Source organism: Chlorocebus sabaeus, chromosome 22 (assembly GCF_047675955.1).
Source record: "Chlorocebus sabaeus isolate Y175 chromosome 22, mChlSab1.0.hap1, whole genome shotgun sequence".
Classification (NCBI taxonomy): domain Eukaryota; kingdom Metazoa; phylum Chordata; class Mammalia; order Primates; family Cercopithecidae; genus Chlorocebus; species Chlorocebus sabaeus.
Genome location: NC_132925.1, coordinates 51,518,359 through 51,540,020, shown reverse-complemented (window position 1 = coordinate 51,540,020; position 21,662 = coordinate 51,518,359). Strand labels below are relative to the sequence as shown.

Genomic DNA, 21,662 nt, shown 5'->3' with positions numbered 1-21,662 from the left:
TGCATTGATGCGGAGATGAAGCACCCCGCCCCCCACCAGTCCCCCAAGATCGCGCCTTTAGCGTTCTCAAGGCTTCGGGATAAGCCATCTGCATAGCCGCGGAGGTTGGGGCTTCTGCGTCCTCACTGCTCCAGTCCCAGAGAGCAACACCGCAGAGCCCAGCTCAGAAAGCGCTGGCGCGCCCCGGCCCCCATTCCCGTGAGCTTGGCGGCCGCTGATCCCCAATCCCAGAACCCGGTGCGAAGCCCGGTACGGGCTTCGCAACTGCGGCCTCGCAACCCCCTCCTGAGCCCCGCTCCACGAAGCTCGCCGCGATCCCCGCGCGCCCCAGCTTCCCGAGAGCCACCCGCGCGTCGGTGTAACCGCGGCCTTGGGGGCGGAGCTGCCGCCCAGGCCTCCCCGCGGAGGGTATTCCCGGCTGCAGCCCCAGCGACCCCCGCCCGGGGCCCCGCACCGCACCGCACCGGCCGCCGCGCGCGTCCCCCGCCGGCCCGCCTCCTACCTCGCGGGTCCGCCCGCAGCCGCCGAGCGCGCGCCGTCCCCGCGGCGGGCGCGGCCCCAGCGCGTCGGGTGGCCGGGCGCAGGGGGGCGGGGGCGGGCGCTCGGGAGCCAAAGCCGGAGCCCGATCCCAATGCCGCCGGCGGGGCGGCCTCCCAGCGCGCCGCCCTCCTGCCCGCCCCACCGCCTGTGCGCCGTGACCTTGGCGGGTGGCCTCGGCGCGCCTAGCCTCAGTTTCCCCCCTCGGAAGGTGTGTGTGCGTGCGCGGCTGTGCTGGGGGGCGGGGAGGACGGTGCCGCCCCGGCCGCCGACGTCACCCGAGCCTGGGCGAGTGGAGGGCGCTCAGGTCGGTGCAGCCGCTTTTGCGGATGGACCCGGAGAGCGGGATACACAGAGTCCAGGCGCGGAGCAGGGGGCACTGCGACCCCCGGCATTTCCCTCAGACCACTCCAGACCCCCAATAAACAGCGAGCAAACGCACCTCAGGCCAAGTCCCCCGGGTCCTCCCAGGGAGAGCTGCAGCCTCGGCCGACAACGCCCCACCCCCGCCGCCGTCCCCAGTTCTCAGATGGGAACACTGAGGCCCAGAGCAGGGAAGCCATGGCCCAGAGGCGCACAGCTGCACCATGCTCCTCTGCGTCCCCTCCAAGACACGCGCTCCTGACTGTTTGGGGACGGGGTGGGGACCTGGGCCTGCCAGTGCCGCCCCCATCCCGCAGCCGACCTCGACTTGGATGCTGGGACGGGCCCTGGTGGTCTGGCGACTGTTACAGAGAATGGGGTGCGCACAATCGGAAGGGAGCCCAAAGACGGGGAAGAAGTGGCGCAGATAGCAGAGGCTGGGCCTGGAAGGGATAGGGGCGGGAGCGCGCCCGCAGGGGTGCACCTAAGGAGAAAGCGAGGACGCACGAGTGCCCTGCTGGGCGGGTCGCAGAGCAGAGGTGCTCCGGCAGCCCTGAACGCCGGGCCGGGAGCGGCGGCCTCTCCCCGGCAGCCAGAACCCCGCCGGTCTGGACCACGGGCGTCAGGCTGCGGGCTGCGATTGGGACGAGGCGCCCCCTGGTGCCTAGAGGCGGCGAGACCGGAGACCGGAGGGACGGGGCAGCCAGGGCCCAGCCAGAGAAGCTGAGCGAGTGATGTCATGAGTCAGGAGACCTGGCTCTGTGGGTCCTGCCACCAGGGGCTGTGTGAACTCGGGCAAGACGTTTCCCCCTCTGGACTTCTGGGAGGAAAGGACAGAAGGAGGGACCCTAGTTTTTACCTCTGACATCTCATGACCCTGGACATCCGGGCCAGGTGAGAGTGGGCAAATGGATCCAGAAAGGCACAGGTGGATCAGAAGTGAGATGTAGGCACTGTTCAGCACTGGAGGAGGATTATTCATTTACTTGAGGCAGAAACTAGTATCTCAATTTTACAGACAAGGACACTGAGGCAGAGAGGTAAAGTCATCTGCCCACATTCACACAGCTGCTAAGGGGTGACCTGGGATTTGAACACCCACCTGCGAAGCTGTAGAGTCTAAGCAGTGTGCCTGACTGCCCCACTCGCCACTCTTGCAGAATTTATTGAGCATCTAAGTTGTCCCTAGAATGCCCAAGGCACTGGTGACAGAGACGAATAAGGAATGGCCCAGCTCCTGGTGGGTCTTCCTGCCTGGTGGCAAGAGCCCATGGCTTCTTATCAGTGCTCACAGCCAACTGGACAGTGGATCCCCTGGGGATGGGCTTGTGGGCTGAAATGTGAGTCCCATCCCCACTGCATATTCTACCCTTCCATATTATTGGAGGTTTAAACAATATTTTTAAGGGCTAGGCGTGGTGGCTCATGCCTGTAATTCCAGTGCTTTGGGAGGCTGAGGTGGAAGGATCACTTGAAGTCAAGAGTTTGAGGCTAGCCTGGGCAACATAGTGAGACTCCATCTCAAAAATAAATTAACCAGACATGGTAATGCACACCTGTGGTTCCAGCTACTCGGGAGGCTCAGGCAAGAGGAATGCTTAAGCCCAGGAGTTCAAGGTTATTGTGAGCTATCAGTGCACCACTGCACTCCAGCCTGGGTGACAGAGCAAGACTTTTCTCTTAAAAACACTTTTTTTTTTTTTTTAAGGGCAGTTAAGGGAAGATAAGATGCTTATAGTTTTAATAGTTTAAAAACACAGTCCCTGAGAAGCCATATTCTTTTGTTATCAGTGCCAGGAGTAGGTCACCTGGCTGGTTGGAAGGCAGGTGAGGAAGTGAGAATGACAAAAGTTTCAGAATCTGTTGGACCTGGGCAAGTCCCACGACTTTTCTGAGGCTCATTTGAACTCATCCTTAAAATGGAACTGAAGCTAAAAATTCCCACCCTGTCTTGCTTCAAAGGCTGCTATGAGAATTAACTATGATAATGTGTGGAAAGCCTGCACAAAATGCACTGTGTAAATATTTTCATTCCCAGGAGCCGTGAAGGAAGATGTCGAACATTTAACTGCATAAAAATTAAAACCATGTAAATGGAATTAAAATACCATAAACAAAGTAAAAAAGACAAATGGTAAACTGAAAAAATATGTCTGCAGCACATATGACAGAATTTAATTGAGGAAAATGAGATGAAAGTTAATTTCCCTAATACATAAACAGGCCTTTCAAATTGATAGGAAAAAGATGACTAACTCATTAGGAAAAAGAGCAAAGGATATGAACAAGCAGCTATGGAAAGATCTTCAATCTCACTTGTAATTAAATGTATATTAAAGACATACAAATCAAAGCACAACATGGTTGCCATTTTTTATCTACCAAGTTGGCAAAAACGAGCAAGTTTGCTAATACTTTTGCTGCAAAAGGTGGGAATGCTGTAGAGTGATATGCCAGATGGTGCAACCAATCGGGAAGGGTATGGCGAAGCTGCTATAGCACGCTAATATAAAAATGCAAGGACAGACAACACAGCACCGTGTGTACCAGTAAACAATGAAAGAAAAGAGCCGCCTTCAGTCCAGCAGTAGGAGAGGGAGTAACTTCAATAAGATACCCATTGCTGGGACTTTGTCCTAGGATGGACAGATCTCCAGGTCATATTTCTAGTGAAAAATTCAAGGAACAGAAGACTGTACATCATGATCTCTTTTGTGTACAACTTAAAAGGCTCTCTGTAGATGTGTGTGGGAATTTCCTAATTTTCCCAAAGGACACAAACATGCCGAAACAAAGAAACCCTTATTGATGGATACCTTTTGGGAGGACTGAGGGGTGCATGGAATGGATATGTGAGGCGCTTTTACTTTTCATTGTATATTGTTTTGTATTAATTGATTTTTAAAAGGTCAACAGGGGTTATCTGGACACAAGCTCATGGGCCAATTGAAGTTTCTTCTTGACATGTCTTTAATAAATAATCAGGTTTGCAGCACTTAATGATGGGGATACATTCTGAGAAATGGGTCCTTAGGTGATTTCATCATTGTGAAACTTCATAGGGTGTCCTTACACAACCTAGATGGCACAGCCTACTATACACCTAGGCTATATGGTATGGCCTAGTCCTCCTAGGCTACAAAGCTGTTCAGCATGTGACTGTACTGAACACTGCAGGCAACTAGTCACAATTATTCCCTTGGTTTCCTCCATATATAGTTATTCCAAATCAATAAGAAAAAACATGAACAACTCAAAATGAAAATGTCCAATTAATTTGTCCAGGTAGTAGATATTTGTGTATCTAATCATAACTTAACATAGAAAAGGTACAGTAAAAATATTGTATTATCATCTTATGGGACCACCATCGTGTATATGTGGTGTGTCATTGACCAAAATGTCATAATGCACATTACTATAAATGTTTTTAAAGTGAATAAAAATTATTGAAGTATTCTTGTTCCTTAAAGCCTACCAGTGAGGGACTTGTTAAACAGATTATAATTAAGACACATCCATATGATGAAAACCTATGTAGCCATCAAAAAGAATGTGGCAGCTCTAGGGCCAGGCACAGTGGCTCATACCTGTAATTCCAGCACTTTGGGAGGCCAAGGCAGGTGGATCACTTGAGGCTAGGAGTTCAAGACCAGCCTAGGCAACATGGCGAAACCCTATCTCTACTAAAAAATAGAAAAATTAGCTGGGTATGGTGGCATGCGCCTGTAATTCTAGCTACTTAGGAGGCTGAACTGGGAGGATCACCTGAGCCAGGGGAGACTGAGGTTGCACTAAGCCATGATCACTCTACCGCACTCCAGCCTGGGTGACAGAGTGAGACCCTGCCTCAAAAAACCAAACAACAAAACAAGACAAAAACAACAACAAAAAAGTGGCATTTCTACATGGACTGATATGATAAGGAACAATCCCCAAGATATTTTGGTAGGTGCAATAAAGGGTGTAGGGTGTGTTACTTTTTATGTGAGAAAGAGGGAGTAAGCCAGGTGTGGTAACTCTTGCCTGTAATCCCAGCTGCTCAGGACAATGAAGTGGGAGGATCACTTGAGGCCAAGAGTTCAAGAGCAGCCTGGGTTAATGTAGCAAGACTCCCTCTTAAAAATTCTTTTTTAAATAAAAATAAAAATCTGGTATTAAAAAAAAGAGGGGGTATAGAATATCTGCTGGTACCTGCATATGTTGTCTCTGACAAAGATGCTCAAGAAACTGGTACATGGTTTCGCCATGTTACCATGCCCTGGGGAAGGTTCTGGGTGATGACCGCAGGGGAACTGTAGAGTTTTGCAGGCAGCTAAAAAGTTGGGGGAGCGGGGCAGGATCAAGGCCAGGGCTGATCTCTGGGTAGGTTGAGTGTTTTTGTTTCCCAACATGAATCTTTGTCCCCCTAGACGTCTTCGTGCCCTGGGGGATGGAGTGGAAAGGAGACTGGCTTTTCACTGAAATGTTTCATTTAAGTATTTTTTGCATGTATTACTATATGCATGTGTTACTGTTTGTAAAAGATTACGTTTAAAAGTAATTTCTGAGCGGGGAGCTGAGAAGCCTGATTTCTAGAGCCTGCTGTGCCACTCAGGATGACTCCCTATGTGACTTCAGGAAGGCAGGTGTCCCTTCTGAGCCTCAAGGTCCCCTCTATCAAGAAGCATAAGACAAGTGCTAAGACTCCTTACAGCTCTGATGCCATACCAGCTCCAGCGCCTTCTCCCTGGAAGAGCCACCTAGATATGGAATGGCTGCTGGGGAGGTAGGGACTCCCTGTCCTTGGGCTCATGGGAGCAGGGCTGAGAGTAAGTTGCCTTGCATGACTTCTAAAATCCCTCCCAGCTCGGCAGTGTGCTGTTCCTTCTTCATTCTCCCATTCCCAGTGCCCTGCCTGGAAACTCTTAGTTCATATTTCCTCTATCGGTTACCCCTGGCAATGGTCTCGTCTGTCTGGGTTGGAGGTCAGTCCTGTGGTGTGGGGACAGATGACACAGCACTGGCACTCACGTGGGGCGGGGATGTCTAGAGGAACAAAGAGTCATGTTGGGAAACAAAACCACTCACCCCACCCAGAGATTAGCCTTGGCCTCCATCCCGCACCCCCCCACTTTATAGCTGTCCACAAAGCAGGAAGTGTAGCAGGCAACTCTCAGTCCCCATTGTCTCTGCAGTTCACCATCGGTCATCACCCAGAACCTTCTGTGACTCCCTACTGCCCACCAAACCAGGTAGACACTCTTCAGGGTACATTCAAGCTCCTGTACTTTCTGGACTCAATTTGTCCCTTTTAGCTCTTCACTCTGTCCATTATTGTCCCTTATCAAAGCAATTTTCAATAATACACATTCAATCCTATCCCTTCCCTGCTCTAAACACTTCTGTAGCTCCTATGACCTGTGTAATAAAGTCCAAGCTCCTTAGGAACTAGCATTGGCCTCCCTGCTCAGCTCTATCTTCAGCTATGTCTCTCAAAATTAGGCTAAACTTTATGCTTTTCAAGCACACTGTACTATTTCATATCAATGAGTATTAGCACATACTATTCCCTTGGTTTCCTCCATATATAAAGAGCTATTCCAAATCAATAAAAAAACATGAACAACTCAAATAAAAATGTCCAATCAATTTGACCAGGTAGTTCAGTGAAAAAGAAATACAAATGGCCTGTAAACTTTCAAAAAGATGTACAACCTTACACAGAAACACAAATCATACTGATGAGATTATCATTTTCATCCATCAAATGGGCAAAAATTCCTAGAATGCTCATGTCTCTTTGTATATTAGCTAAAGTCCAAACTTATCCTTTAAATCCAGCTCTAAAAATGTCACCTCCTCTAGACATCATCTTCTTGGCTCCCACAGTGTCCTCTACATCTTGAGAGAGTGAGGCCAGGCACAGAGCAGAAATTCTATAAATGTTAGCTATTATTAATAAAAATAATAGCTACCACACTGTTCTGTGGTCATCAGCTAATGGTTCTGTCCACCTGCCCGGAAGGTTTCTGAAAGCAGGAATGGAGTCTGCTTCATCACTGCTTTTCTAGGACCAACACAGGGCCTGCTACAGAGCTGTGCCCTGTAAGCAGACAGGTGATGGGAACAGGTGAGGTATATGTAGCAGAGGGAAGGCTGGAGTCAGGAGCGGGCCCTCAAGGGATGCTCTGCTGGGGAGAGTAGGCACTGTGGAGGGGAGGGCTAGAAGGAGGGCCAGGTAGTGGGCACAGCCTCAGGCTTGCAATAAACACAATTTCCATGAACTGGTACCCACTTCGTGTCAGTTAGCACTGTGCCAGATACTTTATCCAAACTATCTCTATTCCTGCAGATTCTTTGAGATGGGTGGTGTGCCCTCCATTTTACAGGTAAGAAAACAGAGGCTCAGGAAGGGGGAGTAGCTTACCCACGTGAGTCTTTTTTTTTTTTTTTCTTTTTGAGACAGAGGCATGTGCTGTCACCCAGGCTGGAGTACAGTGGCTCGACTTTGGCTCACTGCAACCTCTGCCTCCTGGGCTCAAGCAATTCTCCTGCCTCAGGCCTCCCAAGTAGCTGGGATTACAGGTGCTTGCTACAATGCCCAGCTTATTTTTTTTTAATTTTTAGTAGAGATGGGGTTTCACCATGTTGGCCAGGCTGGTCTCGAAGTCCTGGCTTCAAGTGATCTGCCCACCTCAGCCTCCCAAAGTATTGGGATTACAGGCATGAGCCACCATGCCCGATCCTAAGTGAGTTCTTATCATTACCGCACACTGCCTGTGCTGGCTTGTGGGCACTTGATAGATGCATGGGAGGTTGGACATTTCATGCTCCCTATCTGGAATTCTACCCTTCCATCTGAGAAATGGCTCTATATTAGGGGCTTCTCAAATTGAAGAACTGATGGACCTCTAAGAATATGGTTCCTGAGCTCCATCAGGCCCCACTTTAAGAAACACTGCATCCAATGGTAAACACTGCTACACTGGAAGGTCCTGTGATGACCACATGTTCATAAAGAAAAGGCAGCCACAGACATCAGGCAACAGAGCTCAGTTGGTAGAAGGTCGTCCAGATGACCTGGAGCATGCTTTTGTTAAAATGGGGGAGGAGTTTTCATCTTCACAAAAATGATGTTTAAAAATGTATTGTCTTGGCCTTAGCTGGAATGGTCAAAAATAATAATAAATAATAAAAATTTATTGTCAAATGATTTTTGACAAGGTGCCAAGACAATTCATTGGGAACAATCATTTCTTTAACAAGTAGTGCTGGTTGAGTGTGATGGCTCACTCCTGCAATCCCAGCACGTTAGGAGGCCAAGGTGGGTGGGTCACCTGAGGTCAGGAGTTCCAGACCAGTCTGGCCAACAGGGTGAAAACCCATCGCTACTAAAAATATAAAAATCAGCCAGGCATGGTGGTGTGCATCTGTAATCTCAGCTACTCGGGAGGCTGAGGCAGGAGAATCGCTTGAACCCGGGGGCAGGGTGGGGGGTGGCGGAGGTTGCAGTGAGCTGAGATCTTGGCGCTACACTCTAGCCTGGGTGACAAAACAAGACTCAGTCCGGAAAAAAAGCAAACAAACAACAACAAAAAAACAAGTGCTGAGACAACTGACTATTTATACACAAAAGGATACATTTGGGCCCATGCTTTCCACCATACACAAAAATTAACTCAAATTGATCAAAGACCTAAATGAAAGAGTTAAAACTATAAAACTCTTAAGACAAAAACATAAGAATAAATCTTTGTGACCTTGGGTTATACAGTGATTTCTTAGATACAACACCAAAAGCATAAGTAAGAGAATTAAAAATTCATAAACTGGACTTCATGAAAACTAAAAACTTGCACTTCAAAAGACACCATATCAAGAAAGTGAAAAGATAAGGCTCTGCATAGGCTCATGCCTGTAATCCCAGCACTTTGGGAGGCAGAGGCAGAAGGACTGCCTGAGCCCAGGAGTTCGAGGCTGTAGGGAGCCATGATCACGCCACTGTACTCCAGCCTGAGTGAGTGAGTGAGACCTGATCTCCAAAAAAAGAAAAAAAAAAAGGAACTGAGAAACTGAGAAAATTATATAACTGATACTGGAACCTGTATGTAGAGTATGCAAAGAACTCATGACTCAATAACAAGGAGACAATACAATTTTTAAATGGGCAAAAGGTTTGAATACACATTTCATCAAAGGAGACATATGAATGGCCAATGAGCACATGAAAAGATGTTCCAAATCAAAGAAATGCAAATCAAAACCACAATGAGGTATGACTTCCCACCCACTAGGACAGCTAGAAGCAAAAAGCCAGACAGTAAAAAACGTGGGACAGGATGTGGAGAAATGGAAACCCTCACACACCACTGGTAAGAATACAAAAAGATGCAGCCACTTTGGAAAACAGTTTGGCCATTTCCTAAAAGGTTAAACAGAGAGTTACTATATGACCCAGCAATTCCACTTCTAGGTATCTACTAAAGAGAAATGAAAACATATGTCCACATCAAATCTTGTATGCAAATATCCATAGTAGTAGTATTTATAATAGCCAAAAAGTAGAAATGACCCACATGCCCATCAACCAGGGAATGGATAAACTACAGTGTATCCATACAACGGAATGTTATTATTCAGCAGTAAAAAGGAATGAAGGGCCAGGCGCAGCGGCTCATGCCCAACAGTTGGGATGCTGAGGCGGGAGTGTCACATGAGGCCAGGAGTTCAAGACCAGCCTGGGCAACAAAGTGAGACCCTGTCTCTACAAAAAAAAAAAAAAAAAAAGGAATGAGGTACTGATACATTCTACAACATGGATGAACCCTGAAAAACCTCACGCTAAGTGAACAAAGCTAGACACAAAAGGACACATGTTGTATGATTCCAAAAGGATATGAAATGCTCAGAAAGACATATCTACGGAGACAAAAAGTGGTTGTTGAGGACTTGGGATGGCACAAGGGAATGAGGGAAAATGGGTATGTGGTTTATTTTCAGGGTCATGGAAATGATTAAAAATAAAATTGTGGTGATGGTTACAGGATTCTGTAAATATAGTAATAATAACCAAATTGTACACTTAAAATGAGTGAATTTCATAGCGTAAAGTATCCCTCGATAAAGCTTTAAGAAAACACGTGATGACTACATGTAACACAAGATCCTAGATTGGGAGGCAAACTTGGTAAAAAGGACACTATTGGGACAACAGGCGAAATGTGACTTTTAAGTTAGTTGTATATGAGATCCTAGTATCATATCCATGTTAAACTTCCTGAATTGGGCTACTGGACCATGGTTGTTTAAGAGAATGTCCTTGTTCTTAGTAATTATGTGCTGGAACATTATTTAGGGGTGAAAGTTACACGTGGCATGTTTGCAGTGATGTCTCAAATGCTTCTAAGGGGAAAAATGGTTTTTAAGAGAAAGCAAAATTTGGTGGAATGTTATTAGTGGTGAGTTTGGGTTAAAAATACATGGGAGAATTTTATTTTGTATTATTGTTGTAACTCTTCTTTAAGATTGAAATCACTTCAAAATAACTTACAACTCTTAAAGAATCCACACATTAAAAAAATTATTGTTTGGACCTTGAAGAAATCTATGAACCTTGAATGGAGAAAAAGCCCTGAGCTAGTTGAGAACAGAGTTCCTAGAGAGGGTGCCCCTGCTCATCATGTCTGTTGCACCCCAAAGAGAAGACACAACCAGAGCCAGAGGGCAGGGTAAGAACACGTGTCTGTATATGCCATAGCTTGCATTCATTCAGTCATTTACCCAACGAATATTTCCTGGGTGCCACCATGTGCAAGGGGAATCGGCTGTGAAGCAGACACAGTCACATCCCTGCCCTCAGGTGTTGAGATGCAGCTGGGGGTCAGGGTAGCGCTCTGCAGGAGGGAGAACCCGATGTGGAAACCCCTCAGCTACACCCAGGCCCCAGCCTCCCACCAGATCTGGAGCCTTGGAGGGCAGGGATTTGTGTCTGAATCACCTCTGTGCACTCTCCCTGCCTCCCTCCTCCCTCTCCTTGGATTATAAGGAAGTCAAACTCTGCCTCCACACAGCAAAGAGCTTTTGACCACTGGGGCCCACAGGCCTCGAGAGGCCCAGAGCGGGGACAGGGCATCTATGCAGGGACACTTTCCACCAGCAAAGCTCAGAACAGAATCAGCAAGAGTGGGTGGGAGGGAGGGTGGCTGGGGGCTGTCCAGGTGAAGGACTGCAGGGATGGAGGGAAGCAATATCAAGGTGGGAGACTAATTCACCTCCCACCAAAAACCTGGCATCAGGCCAGCCACAGTGCTGGCCACGCAAATATCCACAAGGTAGCCTCTACCTCCACTAAGCCCTTGACTCCTGGGGTCGCTCAGGGACTCCAGCTCCTGGAGGTTACACGGATTCCCAAGCTGGGAACCCCTGAATTATTTTAGGGGATCTCTCATCCCATATGTGCAGCTAACACTGCTGGTAGATCAAACAAATACTATGTTTCACACATGAACATCTTTCAAACCAAAATAGGAGCTGCTTTGATAAATAAAATTCACAGACTCCAAAGTCATCTAAAAATTGGTTCTTAACAGCTTCCTGTCATCCTGTAGTTTTTCAATCTTGGATATTAACCCTTGTGCGTGGGGGGGAGTGCATGGCATGGGGGCAGGCAGTGTCTCATAATTTCTGATGATAAACAGCTCTCTTCCCTTTACTGGAAAAGCCCGGGAGTGCAAATGGAGTCCCCATACTTCATGGTGTGGGGGAAGGATCAGAGGATGAGGCTTGTATTGCTGGACCTCAGCTGGAGACTGCAGCCCAGGGCTCCCTGCTCCGCAGGGTTCTGGAAGATGAGGGGATCTGGGGGCCCACAGTCAGGCACCCAGTGTTACTAGCCTGCCTGCCCCCAGCAGACCAGCAGTCCCCTAGGGCAGCAGCTGAGCCAAGGCTGAGTCTCTCGGGAGTCCTGGGCAGTCAGCATGTAGCTGGGTGACCACGGAGGCAGGCAGGCAGGAGGGGCCTGGACAAGGGGACTGACATTCACAGCAGGCTGGGCTGGCTGAGGGCTTTGAGGCCGGCTCTCCACCTGCTAGCTGTGTGGCCACTGGGCACTCAGGATGTGGCTAGGGCGATGGAGACTGAGTTTTTCATTTTGTGAATTTTAATCAGCGAACATTTAAATAGCCACCTATAGCTAGTGGCTACTGTTCTGGGCAGCCTGGCTCTAGAGGCTTTGTAGGGATGGGGAATGGAAATGGCCCTGAAGGTGAGCCAGCCAGCTTAGCTCCCCCTCCCTTCTCAGCAAGGATTTGAGGGTCCCCTTGCAGGGTGAAGGCCGCAGTGTCTGGACAAGCCTCAGCTCCCTTCCTGGTCCGGCCCAGGCATTTGCACACATCACAGCACACAGAGTGTCACTGCCCGGGGCAGTGCACACAAAACCAGGTAGTCTGTCCGATATGAGCAACTTAAGGGCTCTTCAAGGGGAATTTTAAGACAGTAACTTTTTGACTTTGTATATAATGACTAGAGCTTAACTCCCCTCACCCCAACCTGTGTGAAATAACAGCCCAGCAAAATCCTAATGATACATATCCTGTGATTGCCAACTATGACCACAAATTCCTCCCATCCTGGTACCCAGGCCTCTCCGAGGTGCGACATGTCCCCCTCCTCCCACCGGAGCGGGGGGCTACTTCCCCTCTCCTTGGACATATGACTTTCCTTTCAGGAGAAGGTGGCATTGGTGATGGCTGTGCCTCAAGAGGCTTCGCGGCTTCTGGTCCACTCTGGGAGGGCAGCCTCAGATACCATGTGTAGAAGGTGTGATTGGGGTACATGGAGGGAACTGAAGGGATCCCGATGTGAGAGGCTTGTCTGCCATTGTGGGGGCCATGTGGAGGGAACTAAGGGGACCCCCATGTGAGGAGGCTGGTCTACCACTGTGGTGGGGGCACATGGAGGAGCCCGGGGGCACCTGGAGGGGCCTGAGCTGCCTGGCTGACAGCCAGCATCCACCGGCAGACACGGGAGTGGGGCCTTCTTGGAACTTCCAGCCCAGCTGAGCACAGCCAAAGGTAACCAGCACTACTGCCCAGATCTTCCAAACACACCATCATGCAAAATCATAAGTCACCAATGTTTTAAGACACTATGTTCTGTGTAGTTTGTTACACAGCAAAATCTAACTGAAACACATGCGCACACAGCCCCCACTCCAGAGACTACCAGCTGGTGTTGCAGCTCAGGGCCCACCCACGGCCCCAGGAGGCAGCAGCACACGCTGAAGCACTTCCTGGGCCCAGGGGCAGGGGCATGAGCAGTCTCCATGGGCCGCTGGGGAACTCTGCCATTTAAACAGAGCAGAGACCCACATGGAGCCCAGAGACAGGCCGTCTTTGGGATCTGTGCTCTGGGCCGGGCTCTGACTGGCAGAGCCCCTGCAGCCTGGCCTCTCCTGACACGTTTGCAGTCAAAATCACAAAGCCCTGCTACCGGCAGGTATCTCTCTCCCCATTTCATGGATGAGGAAACAGATTCAAGAGCAGGAGACATTTGTCCAAAGTCACTTTTGCTAGGCTTTGTCCTCCTCCAGGACTTTTTGGCCCCCATCCTTGCAGTGGTAGGGGCACCCCTAATTCACAAGAGTGGAGAGCAGGAGAGGAAGCTGGCGGGGGCTGCATGAGACTGTGGGGAGGGAATCACGTGTCTTCATGCAGACAGAGACCAAGGCAGTGTGGGTAGGGGACAGAGCCCCTAGGAAGAGGGTCAGGGGAGCTGTAGTAAGGACTCTGTCTCCAGCTGGTATGCAGGATCCAGACAGAGCAGGTGGGGCTGGCTCCGTAAATGGCCTGCCGGCCGTTCTAATCATCCAGAGGACTGAGCTGTGGGCCCAGCTGCCCCTGGGAGGAGGGCAGAGGCCAGCCTGGCTCTCTACCTGCCCCACCCACTGCACTGGTCCACCCTCCACGTCCCTAAGGAAAGCTTGGTTCTTGGTCTCAATTGTGATGCTGTCACTTTCTAGCTGGCAAGGAACTTGTGCGAGTCACTTGGCTTGCCTCAGTTTCCCCTCTGCAAGATAGGGCAGATATTCCTGTTGGACAGGATTTATTGTGAGAATGGAATGACATCATAGTTGGGAACATCCTCATACACACATTAGAGCGTATCACCCATTCTGTACTTGAAAAACATCCCATGTTTTCTTTGCTGATGCTCGAAAGCCTCCACAGGCCACCCACCCCTCCCTTCTGGGTCTATCTGTGGTTTCTGTGCTTGCAGATGAAGTGTAATTCTTGGCTGTTGGAAGTTTGGGGCTGAGTCCAGCCATCCCTCCCTGTCTCTGGGGCCCCACCCGTACCCTGCCCCAGAGTCCAGAGCCCCTAGCACGTCCAGCTTGCCAGTGGAGCCCACCCTTCCCCAGACCAAGGTCACTGAATTCCCTGTCCTATGGGAGGACAGCTTGGTGATTTCTCAAAGTTCTTGCAGCTTTCACCTTCTAAGCCTGCACTCCTCTAGGAAGACAGGTGAGAAAGCAGAGGAACTACCCATCCATAAGCCCACCCCAGGAACCCCAAGGAGAGGCCTGGTGCCTGGCCTTCTGAGTGTCTTTACCTGAAGATGAAACGGGGTTACTTAGGTACTTCTTAGCAGTTCTGAAGTTTGGTACTGAACCTAGGTGCCTCTCCTGGCTATGCCCGTCCACCACCATCACCACCTCGTCACCCTCAGTCTGGGGTCTGAGGCCAAGCTGGACACCTCTCCCTCCCACGTTGAAGCTCAGAGGTGAGCCTCAACTGACCCTTCCTCCAGCCAATGTTTAGGGAATGAGGTAAGCATCCTCCACCAGCGACCGTCAGTCTGTCCACTGTCCATGCCTGCCCAGACGTCCTCTCTGAGGGTGCTGCCATTAGCCTCCAAACCCTGTGTCCTTTGAGCCTGAATCCCCAGGGGGCTGTCCACACTCCTCTTCTCTCTGCCACCAGGCCGGCCCCCATCTTTGCTGGCCACCTCCTTCTTGCCCTCAGGTGCCCTCCTCAAGGAGGCCCTCACTGACTAGCGCCAAGTAGCTCCCCACCGCAGCCTCCTGCTTCGTTTTTGTGACTGTGATGTTAGAAATGCTCTTGTTTGATTGTTTGTTTACTTGTCACTTGTCTGTCTCCCCCAACCCCCAAATGCCAGCTCTGTGAGGGAGGGGGTCTCGTGCTGGTGTCCACTGCTTTGAGCGTTGCTTTGATATTCGTTGGTTGAATTACTGGTAGAACAACGCTGTTGATCTGGCTCCAGGGCAGGAGACAAGCTCACAGAGGAGGGGATATCCGGCTAACCCAGTGGGAACCAGATACACCAGCAAAACCCATTCGGGGCTAAGCTTTCGGTTAACCCTCTCATTCGTGCATGAGGGTGTGGTTATTAAGCCATTTTCCAGATAAGGCAAAGGAGGCCCAGAGAAGTGAAGTGACTTGTGCAAGGCCACGTGGCTTGTATACCGCAAAGCTGGGTCTTGGCCTGCTTTTCTGAGATCGACAGCCCTTCTCCCCTCCAGGGTTCCAAGGCTGTTATTCCGAGAGATCACCACACAGGGAAGGAATCCTGACAGCCCGTGAAGTGCCTGGCACTGGGTCAGGTCACTTGCAAAGGTTTGTTCATGTGCCTGCTCTGTCTTCATAGGTCTATTTTGCAGATGTCAAACTGAGGCCCAGAGAGGCCTGGTGACTCGTCCTAGGTCACACAGTGCGGCGACAGCCAATCCAGGACGGGTGCCCAGACTGCCACACCTCTCCATGTGGTGGCGGTGAAGCTAAAGTCGCCTGCTGCCTTGACTTCCCCTTTGTGTCGTCAGGGTGTGGGCAGGCTGATTTCTGACATGCTGTAATGTCATCAAGGAGGTGGGACCTTGCCTGAGAAGCCTTAGGGCTGAAAAGGGAAGTGCAGAGTGGCTGTTTCCCCATCCTAGCTGCTCTCTGCCCTGGCCCTGAGCCAGGTGGGCGGCCAACTCCCTTTGACCACTTCCCCGGGAAACTCCCCCAGAAATGCCCCAGGTGTCCGCAGCCCAAGCATAACTCCAGCTTCCAGGCTCAGGACCCTCATCCCTCACATCCTCCTGCTAAGATCACCCCAAGCAGAAACCAGTAGGCATAATAATTAGTATGTGTGTGTATATATGTGTGTGTGTGTGTGTACTTTGCTGATTAGATATCAGCTATCTTGTCTATATAAAGAAACAACAACAAAAGTGAAACTGACAGTGCGTTGAGAGCCAGGCTTTAGCACACCACAGCTCTGTCTTAGGATCCCTCCTCTCTGCCAGTGTGGCACCTGCCTCCTACTCCCATCCTCTGCCTCCAGTCTCCTCTGCCAGCCTATCCTCCATCCAAGCTCCCTAGGCATCATCCTTTGCTGATTGCTGTAAGGCAGTGGAGCACGTGGTTAAGATTCTGGGCTTCAGGTCAAGCTGATTTGGGATTTGAGGACATTTACTAACAGTGTGACCTTCGGCAAGTGACTGTGTCTCCCTAAGCCTCAGTTTTCTCATCTGTAAAATAGGGATCGTAACAAACTCTACCTCATGGGGCGACCCAAAGGGATGATGCACGGCAGATCACATGGCTCAGCTGGCCAGCCGGCAGGTCTTAGCAGGTCACAGCGGTGGACTGGCCAGCCGGCAGGTCTTAGCAGGTCACAGCGGTGGACTGGCCAGCCGGCAGGTCTTAGCAGGTCACAGCGGTGGACTGGCCAGCCGGCAGGTCTTAGCAGGTCACAGTGGTGGACTGGCCAGCTGGCAGGTCTTAGCAGGTCACAGTAGCGGATCGACCAGCCCACAAGTCTTAGCAGGTCGCAGTGGTGGATGCAGGATGTTTCTGCCTGACTAGCCTCCATTCTCACTTCTGGTAAGACACCCCAGTTTTCTTTGGGGAACCCAATCCTCCATTCCCAGTCCATCTAATTTGGGTCAGCTACCTCCAGGGCTGAATGCAGTACCAAGCTTGTCTATCAGAGAGAGCAGCTCATCCCGCCTGCTCAAGTGACTGGTCCAGAGATGGGTATGTGGTCTAAGCTAACCAGGGAGAGTTGATTCTGTCAGAATAGTTTCTGCCTGGATATGACAATTGTCGACTTGGAGCTGTTGAGGCCATCTGGGCAGAAAGGCTGTCTGGGAATGAAGTCAAAGAGATGGAAGAAGAGAAAAAGAGGCCGGTGTCTGGAGTCATGGTTTGAGCCCCCAAATCCAACTGTACCTGAAGTCCTGTCTGTTTCAGAGACAGAAGGCAATAAATTCAGCCTTTGCCTTAAGCCAGTCAAGCCAGTCTGAGGTGCCTTTTTTTTTTTAATCAACCAAATACTGGTTAATAAAACTCCCTGCTCAAAAGCTCCTGGCAGCTCCTCTGTGCCTGCAGGGAGAGGCCAGCACCCTGGGCTCTGGGTCCCATTTGCCTTCCTTTTTGTCCTGAACTCTGGCCCTCATCCCTTCCATACAGGTATCACCCAAGACTGCTGTTTCCCAAACACACCATGGGGACTCGACCTACAGTTTCTACCCAAACTCTCCTCCACTCCCCACTTGACCGGTGCCTGCTGACTAGAGCTTGCCTCCTCCTGGAAGCCTCCCCACGCTTCCTCCTCCACTCTGTCAGTGGCATCTACCTCCATCACTCTGCTTATTTCTCCAGAGTGAAATTCACTTTTTTTTTCTTTTTCATCTTCAAAAAATTTTCTCTCACTGTATCATTTAAGAAATGAACATCCTGGACTGACTTGGGATTTGACAAATTCAAACTTGGTTTTAACACACCGTGTGCATTTCCTGAGCCCCAGGCGTACCAGCAGACACAAGGCTGAAAGACCTAGTGTGTACCTGTAGGGGCTTAAAGGCTGAACCAAACCATTTCCCATTTGGCTCAAGTCCATGGATGCAAAAATGACCATTTTTAAAATTTTAAATTCAGATTTATTTTACATGGGGATAATCATCACTGACACTCATTGAGCCATTGCTAGGTCATCGACTATGGGCATGTACATGTATGGTGTTATTTAATCCTCACTCTGGGAAATGTTATCCTCACTTACAGCAGAGGTCACTGAAGCTCAGAGAAGTAAAGGGAGCTGCCCAGGGGGTTACAGCAACTGTAGGGAGCTGACCCTATATTCTAGCCCTTGTTATCCTCCCTGGCCTTTCTCAACTGTGTGTGAATACACGGGGACCAGCTTAGAAGTCTTTTTAACATTCACTGTGTAAACTCAGCACCAAGTTGGCTTCCCCTGGTTGCTCACAGGCAGGTGGCCGTCCACACCCACTTCTGTGTGGGGGCCTCTGGTGTCACACTTCACACTCCTGTTTTGTAGGCATCGGGTTTCAGATTTGCTGTGTTTGCTTCCGCTGCCACTACCGGTAGATCAGAGGCTGGGGAGGTGTTTCAACACATGACTGTTTTGAACATGGTGACTTCCCCATCTGTCCCTGCCATGCCATGGGTAGCATCCCAGCAGCCTCTCGACGGCAGAACAGAGGCCACTGAGCCTGGCCAATGAGTGAGTCTCACATTCTAAGTTCATGGGGGAAATGGTTTCCTGGATTCACTTGGAAGGGTGGTTTGTTCCAGCACCTGATCAGAACCTCTGGCTCATTCTCTGCAAAGTGGGCATGAGGCACCACCAGAGGCTGTGGAGTGGCCAGAATGAGGCAACATATGGAGGGTGGGTGGCACACAGTAGGTGTTCACTCAGTGCTCATTCTCTCTTTTCCTTACAGCCTTGCTGCTGGGGCTACCTTTCACCTACATGTAGGCTTACTCGCCTCCACCCCCAGCATGGCCCAAGAACCAATTCTCCGAGTTCAGCCAGGACTTCCAAGAACCTAGCACAGCCAGGTCAGCCCCACTGGGTGTGAGTCCTGAACCCGATCCTAGGCCCCTGCTCCCTTAGTTGCCACTCACCGGGCCACCTCCTCCATTGCTCCTAAAATCTAGCTCATCTGCCACCTTCTTCAGGAAGCCTTCGGGGAACCCCTCCAGATAAAAACTCCATTGTCCCTCCTCTGGGCTCCCACAGGCCTCAGAGCTCACCCCCTTCTCAGCCCCGAGTGCCCTGTGTAGTCATTTCCTCTTTTCTAGTCCCTTCTCCCACAGAGTACTGTGAACATCCCCAAGACAGAAATGATGTGTTGCTCACCACAGCCTGGGCTCTGCAGCTGGCCTGTCACAGGGCTGGTGACGACTGAATGAAAGGAAATGTCTAATGTTTTCTGAGCACTTGCTACATGCCGGGCACAGAGCCAGGGATGCCCGCATGGAGAGGGCCTGCCTCACAGTGAAGACAGTAGGGAGGAAAGCAGAGGTAAGAGCTGAAAAGTCCAAATGCATAAACGAACGCTGCGATTCAGCCATTCCTGAAGCTAGTTACCCTCTAGACTTTGCAGTTCCAGGAGGCAACGAAACCCCTTTTCTGCTTATGCCTGATAGGTTCGGATTTTCTGTCACTTGGAACTAAGAGAGCCCTCACTGACCGACTGAAGCTCAGAGATGGCACCCAACACACCCCAGGTCACATTAGCTACGAAAGCAGCGGAACAGAAACTCCCACCAAAGTCTGGGCCTCTTTTGTTTTGTTTTGTTTGTTTGTTTGTTTTGAGATAATCTTGCTTTGTCTCCAAGGCTGGAGTGCAGTGGCACAACCTAGGCTCACTGCAACCTCTGCCTCCCAGGTTCAAGCGATTCTCCTGCGTCAACCCCTCAAATAGCTGGGATTACAGGCGCCTGCCACCACGCCCGCTAATTTTTGTATTTTTAGTAGAGATGGGGTTTCACCATGTTGACCAGGCTGGTCTTGATCTCCTGACCTCAAGTGATCCACCTGCCCTGGCCTCCCAAGGTCTGGGCTGTTAACCACAGCCTGACCACACCCCAGGCCCAGCTGATAACCACCTCGATGCTCCCACACACTAAGTATAGTCCAGATATCCATTCTGCCGGCGGGGTCCCCTCACCTCTTTCCCAGAAGCCACTGGAGTTACACTGGTTGGGATTTCTGGGCATTGGTTTGCAAGTCCCTCAGATGGGGCTAATGAGCTCACCCTTGCAAGCAGGTCAGAGGACAGCTCACACTGGCCTGGCCCACAAGGGACTCAGGGAGTGAAGGCCACAGTGTGGACCCTCCAACCCGCCCTCAGCTGCCTGATGGCCTGCAGGTGTTTTCTAATAGCTGACATGTGTCCATTAAAATAAAATACAACCAGCCGGGCGCAGTGGCTCACGCCTGTAATCCCAGCACTTTGGGAGGCCGAGGTCGGTGGATCATGAGGTCAGGAGATCGAGACCATTCTGGCTAACACGGTAAAACTCCATCTCTACTAAAAATACAAAAAATTAGCCCTAGAGCGTGGTAGCAGGCACCTGTAGTCCCAGCTACTCGGGAGGCTGAGGCAGGAGAATGGCGTGAACCCAGGAGGTGGAGCTTGCAGTGAGCCGAGATTGCGCCACTGTACTCCAGCCTGGGTGACAGAGCGAGACTCCGTCTCAATTAAAAAAAAAAAAAAAAAATACAACCAACTGCTTACCCCTCCTTTTTGCCTATCTCCTTCCTCTGCCCTACTCGCCTTCACAGAACATGTCCCCACCATGACCTATCATGCATGCATTGCGTTAGTCATATATCGCTTAACTCCCCAACACCAAGAAGGGCAGGGATGGTTTATCTGGTTTATCACCTTTATACTCTCAGAGACAAGACAGTGCTTGGTACACAGTAGGTGCCCAATAGATGTTTGTCGAATGACTAAATTAACGAATGAATGATGTGCATGAAATTCTGCACAGAGTCATGGAGTGCTTAAAGGCTCCTGGTTACACCTGGCCATTTTACAGGTAAGGACAGGAGGCCTCAGGATGGGCTCCCCTGAGGTCCCCAGGCAGGCAGCAGGGGCCCTGCTCTGCCCTGTGCCTCTGCTGGGCCTTGAACACAGGTGTGGGCAGCCATCTGGCCAGGCTCCCCAGCTTGCACCCTGGAGCCCAACAAAGGCAGGTTCCTGCTGGAGGTAGCTGAGCTGGAGGCCAGAGCCCTGGACTCTGAGCTGTAACCCCTGTGCCCGACCTCTTGGGGTCCTTGGGCCAACAGCCCCTGGTTCACTAGGGTCATCAAGCCTCCCCTAACCCAGCCTGAGGGGCACTGTGCCCTGGTAAATCTCTCAGTGAGATGGGAATCCAGAGTCACCTACGCCCACAGGGAGATTCCCCACCGAGGCCTGCTTCCCCGCGTAAGCCTCACAACAACCCCAGAAGCGGGGATTTTCACCGTGGGTTATATGGAAACCCAGGCCCAGAGATGTTGGGACATCTGTTCCATGTCACACGGCTGGGACACACTGGGGAGCTGGGATTTGAGACAGACTGACTGACCCCTCAGGGCACTGAGCAGCCTTCTGTCTGCAGCGTGGGGCCAGGAGTGAAGGTGCCCATTACTTCCTTATCACTGGACCTCACTTTTTCCATCTGCCACGGGTTGGGCTCCAGTCCTAAGGAAAGGGCTATCCGTCTTGCCTGCCCCCAAGAGCCAGGGCTGGGGTGGGGGAGGCTTGGCTAACAGGAGTGAGAGCTCCCAGACTGCTCCCTGAGGCTGGGTTGGCAAAAGCCTCCTCTGACCCATCTGTAGAATTCCCTGATGACCCCAGTGAGCCAGGGGCTGTTGGCCCAAGGACCCCAAGAGGTCGGGCTCAGGGGTTACAGCTCAGAACCCAGAGACCATCCCCCAACACCCTCCCAGCCCCAGGGATCTGCAGATCCTCAATGTTC

General features: G+C 50.7%; 1 protein-coding gene across 6 annotated transcripts in view; it reads right to left on the bottom strand.

Annotated features, from left to right (window-relative positions):
- The window catches only part of IQSEC1 (IQ motif and Sec7 domain ArfGEF 1), a 391,698-nt gene that overhangs the window by 97,035 nt on the left and 273,001 nt on the right, over positions 1-21,662 (bottom strand). Inside the window, exon 1 of one of the 6 annotated variants that reach the window (XM_038003513.2) lies at positions 503-594. The exons of the other annotated variants lie outside the window; for them this stretch is intronic. The gene's annotated coding sequence lies outside the window, so the exon portion shown is untranslated. Of the gene's footprint in view, positions 1-502; positions 595-21,662 lie in introns of those variants that run through there. 6 annotated transcript variants of the gene reach the window in all.